Raw genomic sequence first — 12,789 nt, 5'->3', positions numbered from 1 at the left:
GGTGGCTCCCCACCCGCCTCTGCCGAGAGAGGAGCGGAGGGGGAAAGCGCGCGCGAGAGAGCTCCTAGCTCCTCTGAAGTTTTTTCAGCAACTTCGCTGCACTTGCTGGATGCTTCCTTCGTGCTCACGGTAAGGAGCATCGGAAGTTGTGCCTCTCCTTTCTATCTCTTCCCCCAACAGATCGCCCATCTCCAGACTGTTTTGTAAATTTACCGCGTACTCCCCAGAACAAAATATTATTTAGCTTTGGACACCACTTTAACGCCACTGGGAATGTGGGCATCTTTCTCCCAGCCTCCTTCGCTGCCTTAAAAGAACATCTTTAATGGGTGCAGTATTTTGGAGTGGCTCACAATGCGCCCCTCCCAAATAGGCCGTAGTTTGTGTGCCAGTCCTTCCCTTGCACCAGCAGGAGCTTTTTAGAGGCAATGTCTTTAAGGTGAGCAAAAAACAACGCGCCGCTTCTCCCCCTCGCATCCCCTCGCGCGCGCAAAGGTCCTGCCCTCTGTCCCCTTAAGAAATTTGACGCGCTTCCTTCCCCGAGGCTGAGAGCCGCTGGAAAAGAAGGAGAAACCAGTCGTAGAAGAGAAAAGTCAGCGGCGCCGAGCCGCGTACTGTAAGGCAGTCGCTGAGTTGCGCCTGGGCTGGGCTCGGAAGGCAGCGGTAGCGGCTGCTCTTCGGACGCCTTGTTTTGCAATGGGGGCAGCTGGCTGGTTCCGTCGATGGGTCTCTTAGTCGGTAAAGCGGGGTAACGAACGGGGGCGTTCTGCTGTTCGCTTTGCTGCGCCGGTTTATTTCTTAAGGCGGCGGAGGGAGAGCGAGAGCGACTGGATGTTTGCATGCGCCCGCCCCCGCATGCGGTGGGCTAGCTCTGCCTCTTGGCCTTCGGCTTTTTCTGTGGTTGAACTGGGAGGGGCGGCTGGCATATGCCTGAGAGCTCCTTCCTTGCTTCAAATTTACCTGAGCACTTCGTGCTTAGATTTGACTGCTCAGACAGATCCTTTACACATTTTTTGGACTTTTGTCCCCTCTCACTGCAGGATTGACAGGGTGGTGGTTGTGCGGAAAAGAGGAGGAGGAAGGAGTATTAGGTATGTTCCCCGCCTTGAATTATTTATAAAAATAATAAAGGCGGGATAAAAATTAAATAAATAAATAAATAACTCCTGAAGGAAAGGCAGGTTATAAATCTAACACATAAATAAATAAACTGCTGTATTACTGGAGCTGCAAGAAATGTTCTTCAGCTGACTTTATTGCACAAACTAGTGCAGTTCCATTTTTGTTTGGGGTTTTTTATGGGACATCCCATTCTTTTCTGTATAATAGAAAAGTCTGCCTTTTTGGTAAAACCTGTATTCTTGAATGGGTGGGGAAGTGGCTTTGGTGTGGTTTCTCTGCCAGCTTCCCTGCACCCTTCTAGAAAATTTTCAGGTCCCTCACCTGACTGAGAAGACTGCAGGTACAACTTTGTTTTGCCAGTTGTTCCATTGCTTCTGATATATCAAGATCAACACCCTTTTTTTCCGTTAGCTGTCACACTCATAATGACAAAAATAGGAAAATTTAAAGTATGTCTTTCTTTTGATCAATGGTATTGAAAACATTTGAAAAATAGCAAATTATATTAGTTTTTCAGATGGTGCAAAGTATCTTGAAGATCTTTTATCCAAAGACTGTTTTATTCAAGATTTTGCAACTGTAAAATCAGCAAAATATTCCCTAACAGATCATCATCAATTCTGCATGTAACTATTAATATGCATATTAAAATCACAAATATTTGTGTATATGCATATATCTTGGTTTTTGCTGTATTTTTGTTCTGCTGTAAAAAACATACTGGGATATCTGAATGTATGGAGATATTTGGGATATAGAAAGGCCTCTTTTGTATATAAGACAGCCATTTGTTTCTGTGAACACAACAATTACACACTGGAGTTTTGTTCCTCCTCTATTAATATATTGAGTCGTACAATATCTAAGCATAGCAATCCATTAACTTTTTTACCATCACTGTGATCACTGGAATCACATCAACACCCATTTCTTGATAAATATTGTTAATATTGTTCCCAAAATGAAGCCACTGAAAAACAAGAGGAGAAAATGCCAGCACGCTCAAAGGAATCTTAAGGGCTGGTAGAATGGGGGGGGGGGGAAACCCTACATTTCTGATCCTCATTTGGGGGTTAAGAAATAAGAGAAATGAAAACTTGCTTGGTGGTCAAAGGTGTAGGCCCCGTTTGTCATGTGCTTGATGGCAAATTTAGAAGAGTGAAGGTTTTCTCAGAAATAAGTCCATCTGAGAATGAAGGCTTTCTACATATATACAGAACTGTATGAACACATCCTGTCCCAGGATTAATCCCTACTGTCTTCTGCTAAGACAGAAAACGATTTTAACAGAAGAATTCAAAACCTAGAGAGCTGATGAGAGTTAATGTAAGTTCTTAATGAATGGTTTAACTTTTGTTGAACTTACTAAGTTTTCTGTATTTTTCTATATCAGGGATCTCTCAAGTATTTGCAGGGTGGGGAGATTTATCATTTCAAAGACCTGAACTGGGAGCAGAAGTCTCTTCATCCTTAGCATGCAGTTCCAGACCTGTAGCACCAAGAGGGAGAAGCCTTCAAAGAAATAAAAAGTTCCCCTGTTTTGTGATCTGTGAGGCTGTCCCTGTCTTTGATGGCTGAAAATTGATGGAGCAATAGAAGAAAAATGAACACTGTTCTGTTGAAAAATTAGCAGTTTAAATATCAGAGACAGAAAGAAGATAATGCAGAAAATCCCAGGATGAGCCATACACATATTGTGACTTTGCCATGTATGACAAAGCCCTGGAAGTCTGGGCCCTTACTAATTTCTAGATGCTATGGACGAGAAGAATCTGTGGTTATGAATGTAATGTTATGGAAGGATGTTTATTTCAAGAACACAACACTGATGTTGTATCAATGCCTGTTCTTTGCATATGTAACTTTGGGGAACTCAAAGCTATTTCAAGCATGGAGATCACATTTCTTACTTGTTTCCACTTGAGTTTGGTCAAGATGACCATGTTGTACTATGGCTGAAAAGACCAAAAGACCATACAAAAATCCTGAGACCAAGACAAATTCTGGTCTGATACATCCAAGACTGTTTTCCTAGTGTGGGTGTATGGTTTGCTGTAGCCAAAAGCCAATCTGGGGATGGAACACTTCAGATTCAATTTTCAATTGTTATGTCATATTATCAATTATATTTTTGTGCCATTTTTTTATCATTGTGAACTTTTCGCTTATTTTGTATAAGCTTTGAAAGATTTTTCAAACAAAAATCACACAAGAACAAAAAGATGCACAAAGCAAAGTAGGAGTAACCTCTAATTAAAACATAAGTGAAAACATTATGAAAAAATGACTTTTGGTAATACATTCTCTCCTTCCATTTGTTTCCCCAATTGTTAACCACTTCCTAAATATTTGTTCTATACTTTGAAGATTAAACATTGGAAGTTATTGCTAATATCTACTTAAATCATTTCATCTACTGTTTTTAATTGGCCTCTTAACTTTTTCCTAAAAACAATATTCCAAATATTGGTATTTGCCTTGCTACATAATGGGTAGTATATAAGGGAGCCATTCCTGCTTGAATTTTGTTAGGCTTCTATTATGAATATATACAGTAGTGTTAATTTTGCTGGAACTATTTATTTTTAAGGTGAACTATCCTGTTTGCAAAGGCGTATGATACGGAATAGTTTTCTGCTTAGTTTTACATTCAGCATTTAATAAACCTTGTCTCAGTTTACTTTATTGACTGAGCTCCTTTAAAGTTATGTGTAGATGAGGAACTGGGAACCAATTTCAGCATTATACTAGGAAGGCAATTGAAAAAGTATTCATTGGGGAGAAGGATAGACTGCCCTACTGTAGTTATAGGAGGCTGTCTATGGTGCTGAAAACACCAGAAATGAGGAAAATACATGCTACATTAAGCCATAAAAATTAGTTTTGAGACAGATAAGGGATAAATGAGACTGAAGCTGGTTATTAATCCTTAGTTTCTCAATTCCTTATTTGAAGGAGATCTGCCTTAACAAGGAAGTGAAATGTATATGCAGTTTCACTCTCAAAATAGTCTTTGAACATCTAGTAGAGATGATTCCCTTCATAATTCATGAACAATCTCTCCAGTCAAAAACATTGTAATCAATTAGTAAGCAATATCAGCCTTGTGGGGATATGAATTTAAATTCTGATGCCCCCCAAGACTCAATTTCTTGAGGAAGAGAGAAGGACACTGGAAGTATTGGAAAATTGATAATGGAGCAAGATGGATCAGATACATTTCACTTGAGAGGATATACAGTATTCTAAAAAAGATATATTAGAAGTCCACTCCATCAAAAGTTGTTTCAACACCCATTGCTTCTCATAGATTTTCAGACAGCTCCTGTTGTTTCACTCTGCATTCCACTCATTTTAATAAATCTGAAAAGCAAATTATAAATTTAATGTATCAAAATAAGCCACTATCTTTCTCTGTTGTCAATTGTATGTAGCTCAATGTTATTGGAATTCACTTGGTTGTGTTTTCATTGAAATCAAAGGGAACTCCAAAATATGGAGGCCCACATCAAAATAATGATAGTCCAGATAAGGCCTGTCCCATGCAAGCCTTTGGCCTAATTTTAATGGTCCTTTACAGAAGATCTGTTAACCATTCTGATAATTGCTACCTGTTTCTCATCTGTTATTGGAGGAAGGAAGAGAGGGAGTCCCTCCAACCACTTTTGATCTTTCTGCTCCCCTTATACACCTCCCAGGAAATTACCTCTGGGAGAATGTGGCCACTGATTTGGGCAGTGGGAGGGAGGAATGTATCAGCTTCTATGACCAGCAGTTCTCTGAAGAATGAGTGAGAATTATAGGTGAACATATAAAAAGATACTGGATTATTAATAAGCCTGACAATGAAGAAACCAAAGTAAGCTAGTGAGGGGTGAGGGCTGTCAGGTTGGTAGGTGGACAGGCAGTAAAATGTGTCCCATGAAGGGAAGCCAATGTGATGTAGTGGTTAAGGCATCAGGGTAGAAACGGGGAGACCAGGAGTTTTAGTTCTGCCTTAAGCGTAAAGCCAGCTGGGTAACCTTGGACCAGTCACTCACTCTCAGCCCTAGGAAGGAAGCAATGGCATACCACTTCTGAAAACCTTGCCAAGAAAACAGCAGGGACTAGTTCAGGCAGTCACCTAGAACCAAGTCTATTCTGTAATATTAGGTGACTTGAGAGGTGTCCAGCTGATGTGCACTTCAGAATAATGATAATTTATTAAACTTTACGCCACCTGCCACCACCCGTCTGTCAGTTCGTCATACTCTGGTGACTTGTGTGTTGCTATGATGCTGGAAGCTCTGCCACCAGTAGTTCTACTACCAAAAGGGTCACCCTGGTGGACAGGTTTCAGCAGAGCTTCCAGACAAAGAACAGACCAGGGAGCAAGGTCTGGCAATCTACTCCCAAAAACATGCCAATTAAAACCCTATGGATTACAACAGAATGTTTTGCAATATAGTGCTGGAAGATGAGCCCCTCAGGTCAGAAGGCACTCCATATGCTACTGGGGAAGAGCTGCCTTCTCAAAGTAGAGCCGACCTTAATGACATGGATGGAGTAAGGCCTCCGGGACCTTCATTTGCTGATGTGGCAAGACTCAAAATGAGAAGCAACAGCTACAAACATCCATTAATAATTGGGACATGGAATGTATGAAGTATGAATCAAGGAAAATTGGAAGTTGTCAAGAATGAAATGGAACGCCTAAAGATTGACATCTTAGGCATTAGTGAGCTGATGTGGACCGGCATTTGTCACTTTGATCCTAGCAGTCATATGGTATACTATGCTGGGAATGAAAAGTTGAAGAGGAACGGTGTGGCATTCATAATTAAGAAGAATATTTCAAGATAATTCTAAAATACAGTGCCACCAGTGATAGGCTAATATCTATACACCTACAAGGAAGACCAGTTAATACTACTATTATTCAAATTTATGCACCAGCCACGAATGCTGAAGATGAAGAAAGTGAAAACTTACAAAATGCTGTGATCTGAAATTGATTGAACATGCAATCAAGATGCTCTGTTAATTATTGGTGACTGGAACACAAAAGTTGGAAATAAAGAAGAAGGATGAGTAGTTGGAAAAATATAGCCTTGGTGACAGAAACGACACTGGAGATCGCATGATAGAATTCTGTAAGACCAATGATTTATTTATTTGCAACACTTTTTTCCAACAACACAGTTGATGACTATATACATGGACCTCGCCAGATGGATTACACAGAAATCAGATTGATTACATTTGTGGAAGGAGACAATGGAGAAGCTCAATATTATCAGTTAAGACAAAGCCAGGAGCTGACTGTGGGACAGATCATCAATTGCTCATGTGCAAGTTCAAGCTCAAGCTGAAGAAAATTAAAGCAAGTCCAAGAGTGCCAAAGTATGATCTAGAAAACATCCCACCTGAATTTAGAGATCAACTCAAAAACAGATTCGATACACTAAACACTGATGACCGAAGACCAGAAGAGTTGTGGGAAGACATTAAGAACATAATATGCAAAGAAAGTGAAAGATCATTAAAAAGGCAGGAAAGAAAGAAAGGATCCAAATGGATGTCAGATGAGACTCTGGAACTTGCTTTTAAACACCGAGTAGCTAAAGCTACTGGAAAAAAGAATGAAGTAAGAGAGCTAAATAGAAAATTTCAAAGGGCAGCTCGAATAGATAAGGAAAAATAGTATGATGAAATATGCAAAGACCTAGAGCTAGAAAATCAAAGAGGAAGAACACGACCAGCATTTCTCAAGCTGAAAGAACTGAAGAGAAAATTCAAGCCCCAAGTTGCCATCCTTAAAGATTCTATGGGCAATACCTTAAATGATGCAGGTAGTATTAAGAGAAGATGGAAGGAATATACAGAATCACTGTATAAAAAAGAATTAGTAGATGTTCAGCTAATTAAGGAGGTAGAGTGTGATCAAGAACCATCGGTACTGAAGGAAGAAGTTCAAGCTGCACTGAAGGCATTGGTGAAAAACAGGGCTCCAGGAACTGATGGATTACCAACTGAGATATTTCAACAATCAGATGCAGCAGTGTAAGCACTTGGTCTTCTATGTCAAGAAGTTTGGAAGACAACAACCTGGACAACTGACTGGAGGAGATCCGTATTCATACCCATTCCAAAGAAAGGAGTTCAAACAGAATGTGGAAATTATTGAACAGTTTCTTTAATTTCACATGCTAGCAAAATTTTGCTGAAAATAATTCAACAATGTTTGCAGCCTTACATCAACAGAGAACTACCAGAAGTCCAAGCTGGATTTAGAAGAGGATGCAGTACGAGAGATATCATTGTTGATGTCAGATGGATCTTGGCTGAATGTAAAGAATACCGGAAAGATGTTTACCTCTGTTTCATTGATTACACAATCCACTGTGTGGATCATAACAAGTTATGGTTAATATTACAAAGAATGGGAATTCCAGAGCACTTAATTGTACTCATGCAGAACCTGTACACAGATCAAGAGGCAGTCATTAGAACAGAAAACAGTGATACCAAGTGGTTCAAAATTGGAAAAAGTGTGCGGCAAGGTTGTATACTTTCACCCTACTTATTCAATGTGTACGCTTAACAAATAATTTGAGAAGCAGGAAAGAGTCCCTCTGGTCAGAGGAGATGGGGGGTGACAATTTGATAAATAAATAAGTACAAAGAAGAATGGGGTATCAGAATTGGTGGAAGACTCATTAACAACCTGCAATATGCAGATGATACTACTTTGCTTGCTAGAAGTGAAGAAGACTTGAAGTACTTGCTGATGAAGATCAAAGGTTGTAGTCAGCAATACAGACTACACCTGAATGTGAAGAAGACGAAGATACTCACAAATGGATCAATAAACAATGTCACAATGGAGAAGAAATTGAAGTTGTCAACAATTTCAGTCTACTCAGATCAACGATCCGTGCCAAGGGAAGTAGTAATCAAGAAATCAAATAACGTATCGCACTGGGAAAATCTGCCATCAAAGATCTATCTAAAGTTTTCAGAAGTAAAGATGCCAGTTTAAAACAAAGGTGCATCTGACTAATGCCATGGTCTTCTCAATTGCCACATATGCCTGTGAAAGTTGGACATTAAAAAAGGAAGATTGAAGAACTGATGCATTCAAATTGTGGTATTGGTGAAGATTACTGATAATACCATGGACTGCCAGAAGAACAAACAAATCAGTTTTAGAAGAAATACAACCTGAATGTTCCCTAGAGGCAAAGATAACCAGGCTTAGACTCTCATACTTCGGGCACATCATCAGGAAAGACCGATTGCTTGAAAAGGATGTCATGTTTGGTAAAGTCGAGGGCCAGTGGAAAAGAGGAAGACCTTCAATGCAATGGATTGATACAATTACCACAACAATGGATGCAAACATTGGAACAGTCAGGCATATGGTGCAAGACCAAACAGCATTTCGTTCTGTTATACATAAGGTCGCCATGAGTCGTAAATGACTCAACAGCAACTAACAACAACATGTCCCCTGACTCTCAATGACTTTGGGTGGCTCACAACAATCAAACAAATTACAATAAAATGGATAAAAGATAAAGATAAAAGATGGCAAGTGCAACGAAGCAAGAAGTGTAACTATCCCTTGCCAAAGGTAGAGTATATATAATTATTGCATATTTGTATAATTTGTATGCAGTAGGCAATCAGGATAACAATGGATCCTTCTCCCATAAGGCCAAATGTATCTAGTGGAGTTGAGAATGATTTGGTCTCAGGGTGTTTAAAACTGGCAAAATCATTTTTACTCTTTTGACCATACACACTGCATAATCCCAAAGCCAGTGTTTAGAACCAAAGCCAATCTCTACTTCCTCATTTTCAAAGGATCATGTCCTCCCAGGAGGGGATTGGTTTCTGCTAGGTCAATTCTTCTGACAGAACAATGAAAAAGAAAATAATGAGGAAGAGGAGGGACAATTGTTAGGGTTCAGGTTAAAGAATTGTAGGCCAGGAGAGATTTATAAATACAGACAAGGCTCAATATCATGATGGAAATGAGCTGCATCTTAATACTGAAAAAGACTTTAGAATGTGAAGTAGTATTTACTTTAGTAAAATACTAAAAAGCCTAAATTCCAAATACAGTTTCAGTTAGGTAGCAGATGAAAACAGTCATTATATTCAATTGTCTTCTATGCATAATAATAAGACCACCACCCCAAACCCTGAGGGTGCAGGTCATCCCCTGGGAGGGCCATATTCTGAGTTTTCATTAATTCACAAACACAGCAGTTTTCAGCAGCAAATGCTGGGTTGCTTAAATGTTAATATGAAAAGGCAAAATATGGGAGGGTGATGGCAGAAGCTCAATTGGTGTAAAGATAGTAGAATGCAACTTTCCCATAGCGGGAAGAAATGACTTAATTGACTTAAGGTCCTGGAGTTCTGCCTTCAACACTTTCTACAATTGTTTGGATGCTTTTGCACTTGCCTACCCTCTAGATCAGTGTTTCAACCTTGGCAACTTCCAGATGTGTGGAATTCTACTCCCAGAATTCTGGGAGTTGAAGTCCACACATCTGGAAGTTGCCAAGGCTGCGAAACACTGATCTAGATTCAGAGGTTCTCTCACCCTGCTAATAAAGACACCAGAAGTCAGAGATGAGTCTCCAGTGCAGGAAAGTTACTGAGCACCTGATGGGGCTTCAGTATATGGCTAGCTTGACTACAATCAGGCTTTCAGGCTGCACTGTTGTGTAATCCTCATTAAGGCTCAACTTATCTAAGTTTCACTGTCCATTGTGGGTCATACTTGAACAGAAAATGAACAAGAAGCTTTCCAGACTTGTCCAGGACCAACTAGAATTCATGTCTGAAATCTTGAAATCGTCATCTGACCCAAAACTATAGATAGGCTTATAATATGTTACACCAGTTGTGTTCTGACTTCACTCATTAGCTAGCTACTATCCTTTAAGTTTCAAGAATAGTTTCTCCTGCAAAATATTTGTACCCATTAAGACTTGCAAACAAGGCTATAGTCCAGATATGGTTTAGTTAAAAGCCCCAAACCAAGTATTTTTAGGGGCCACAACTCTCTGAAGAAATGCATCAAAACACAATCCTATATTTTTTCAAGATTCATAAAAACCCTTTTGATCAGGGTAGATGAAATATTATTTGAAGCTTCTTCATTTTGTTATTGTTTGCAATTTAATAGAATCATGAAGTTTTAAAAGACATTAGTCCAATTCCCTGATCAGTAGAGCAGCTGTAAAGTAGAGTGCACATCATTCCCCATAACTAGTGGTTTAGCCCCTGCTTAAATATTTCCTTCAAGAGGAGCACTGTCACCTTCAGAGATTATTCCACTGTTGGTAGCTTTCCCCAGTCCATTTCTCTCTAGCTGTACTTGGATTATAACTCCCTGAACTCCTAGCCATCATACTGCACTGAAACATTATCCCTGTTAGCCCAAATCCATTTCCTTGCAATATCCAGATTCAGCCTTCACAAAAACATTGCAAATTCCATACCAATACAAAGTTAGACAGACTGAAACACAGTAGGTAGGAAGGTAGGTAGATACAGATAGATACTGTAGATAGATAGATGATAGATAGATAGATAGATAGATAGATAGATAGATAGATAGATAGATAGATAGATGATAGATAGATAAATGAATTATGTTAGATTGGCCACAAGTATTTTTTAAAAACTGGAGGGGACAGGCCTCAGCACAGGCACTTAAAAACAGAAAACAAAAAAAGCAGGATAGGAGTATGGGAGCTGTTTCACTCTATTAAGGGCTATTTATAGCATGTTTAATCCTATTAGTGAGGGCCTGGAGCTGTGATCTGTGGCAAACATTTCTCTTAGTTATGAGCATGAGGGATGGGGCTGGCAGTGGGTGGCAGAATGGGTGGGCTGGTGTGCCACGGACCGGACCGACTACAATAGAAATATCACCATCAATTTGTCCTCATTTCCATGTCAATGGCATGGCTAAGAATGGGCAGCTGGGGAAATAAGGCCTGCGGGTCCCATCTGGTTAATCACCCCTCCCTCTCACTGGGGTTTGATGGGCTTTGGCTCCTCCTGCTCAGTGCCCCCCCGCCCCATTTCTTTTTACCAGCTTTCTCCACCTTCCCCCCCAATTCCCTGCAGTCCATTCCTGTGTGCTTATACCCATTTAAACAATTAGGAAAGCTTCATTAGCTCTGAGTTGTTAACAAGGGTAGGAGTGTTCTCTTCCTTCCTGTTCAGTTGTCATGTCAGCCTTTCTGTTTCATCAGGTGTTCTATGACCCTTCTTTTTAACCCCAAAGTCATCACTGCCTGCTGAGTTAGTCATGCAAGTCAAAAGGAAGCAAGAGAATTGTTTTCTTTAAAAACAGAACCTCTCCCCTGGGATTGAATCCTGTCAGCAGAAGGATTGCAAGCTGATTAAGAGAAACTTGATGATGGAGAAAAGTCAGTCTGATGACCCAAATAAAAACTACAATAAATGCAGAGTTGCGTGGTATGAAAGCAAACCTTTTGTCTGTCTAGCTCAACTCTAGCTTGGGTTAGAGAGGGTGACAGACCCCTTGTCTGGCGTTTAGGTCTGTTAGATAGTATTTATTTCTCTGGACTTTTTTCTTTTTTACATTATGTACATTCTTGTTTTTATTGTCTGATTTTGTAAGCTGCCCAGAGTTGTGATCGAATGGGGCAACCTATACATTTCATATGGAACGTTCATAAATAGTGTTTATTCTGATGGCACATCTCTGCAGGGAGCGAAAGAGACCATTTCCTCCCAATCTGGTCCCTGAATTCATTTTAATTGGTGATGTTTGGAATCAAACCTAAAGTTTCTTCATAGAGATCATACCATTTCTTCTGACCCAATTTTCAAAGGTGCTTTCCCATCAGCACAGCTCAAAAGCTATTTTGGAACAGGGTCCTTTTGCATAGAAAGAAGGGACACAACTGCAGCCCTTTAACAGGCAAGAGGGCTGCATCTAGCACTTATTTATCCACTATAATTGTGTATCTTCTCTTTAAAATGGTAAGTAGGCATACCACTATCAAAAGCTACTCCCTTTAGAAAAAGACAAAAAACCAAAACCAATCTAGGAATGTTGGTCAATTACAAACTGAACAGTATCCTGCTGTGTGATGTGACTCATCCAGAAGCTAATGTAGGCGTGGGTTTCACACAAGCACAGCATCCACCTTCCAAACTAGTAGTTGGCTCTATTCCACACCAGTCAGCTACACTTTGGCCAACAACTTGCATCCAACCATGACTGAAACAAAAAGCTCATGTTTGTTCCTGACAAAAACAATGTTATATTTACAGACATTCTGTTTTTGTATCTATTATTTAGGACTTGTTTTAAAGATGTAATTAAAATTCCCAACATCCCCAATGTCCCACTTAGACTACTTCTGCATTCTACCGTGTCAGGTCAAGAACAGGCTGAATTAAAGCAGATTCCTCCTCCATTCATAGCATTTTGACAGTGCAGCCCTGAGATCCAATTCTTGCCTTTTCACAATGAGATGTTTATTAAATTACGCAAACATCTCTACTGCACCCTAAATGATTAGAGATGAGCATTTTACATTGCAAAGTCATATGCCAAGCTGTTACCAGAACAGAGAAAGTTCCCAGCAGCATACAGCCCAATGTTTAGAGAGATCTAAATCTAGT

This window comes from Candoia aspera, chromosome 1, assembly GCF_035149785.1.
Source record: "Candoia aspera isolate rCanAsp1 chromosome 1, rCanAsp1.hap2, whole genome shotgun sequence".
In the NCBI taxonomy this organism is placed as follows: Eukaryota; Metazoa; Chordata; class Lepidosauria; order Squamata; family Boidae; genus Candoia; species Candoia aspera.
Note: the sequence above shows the minus strand (reverse complement) of the source record.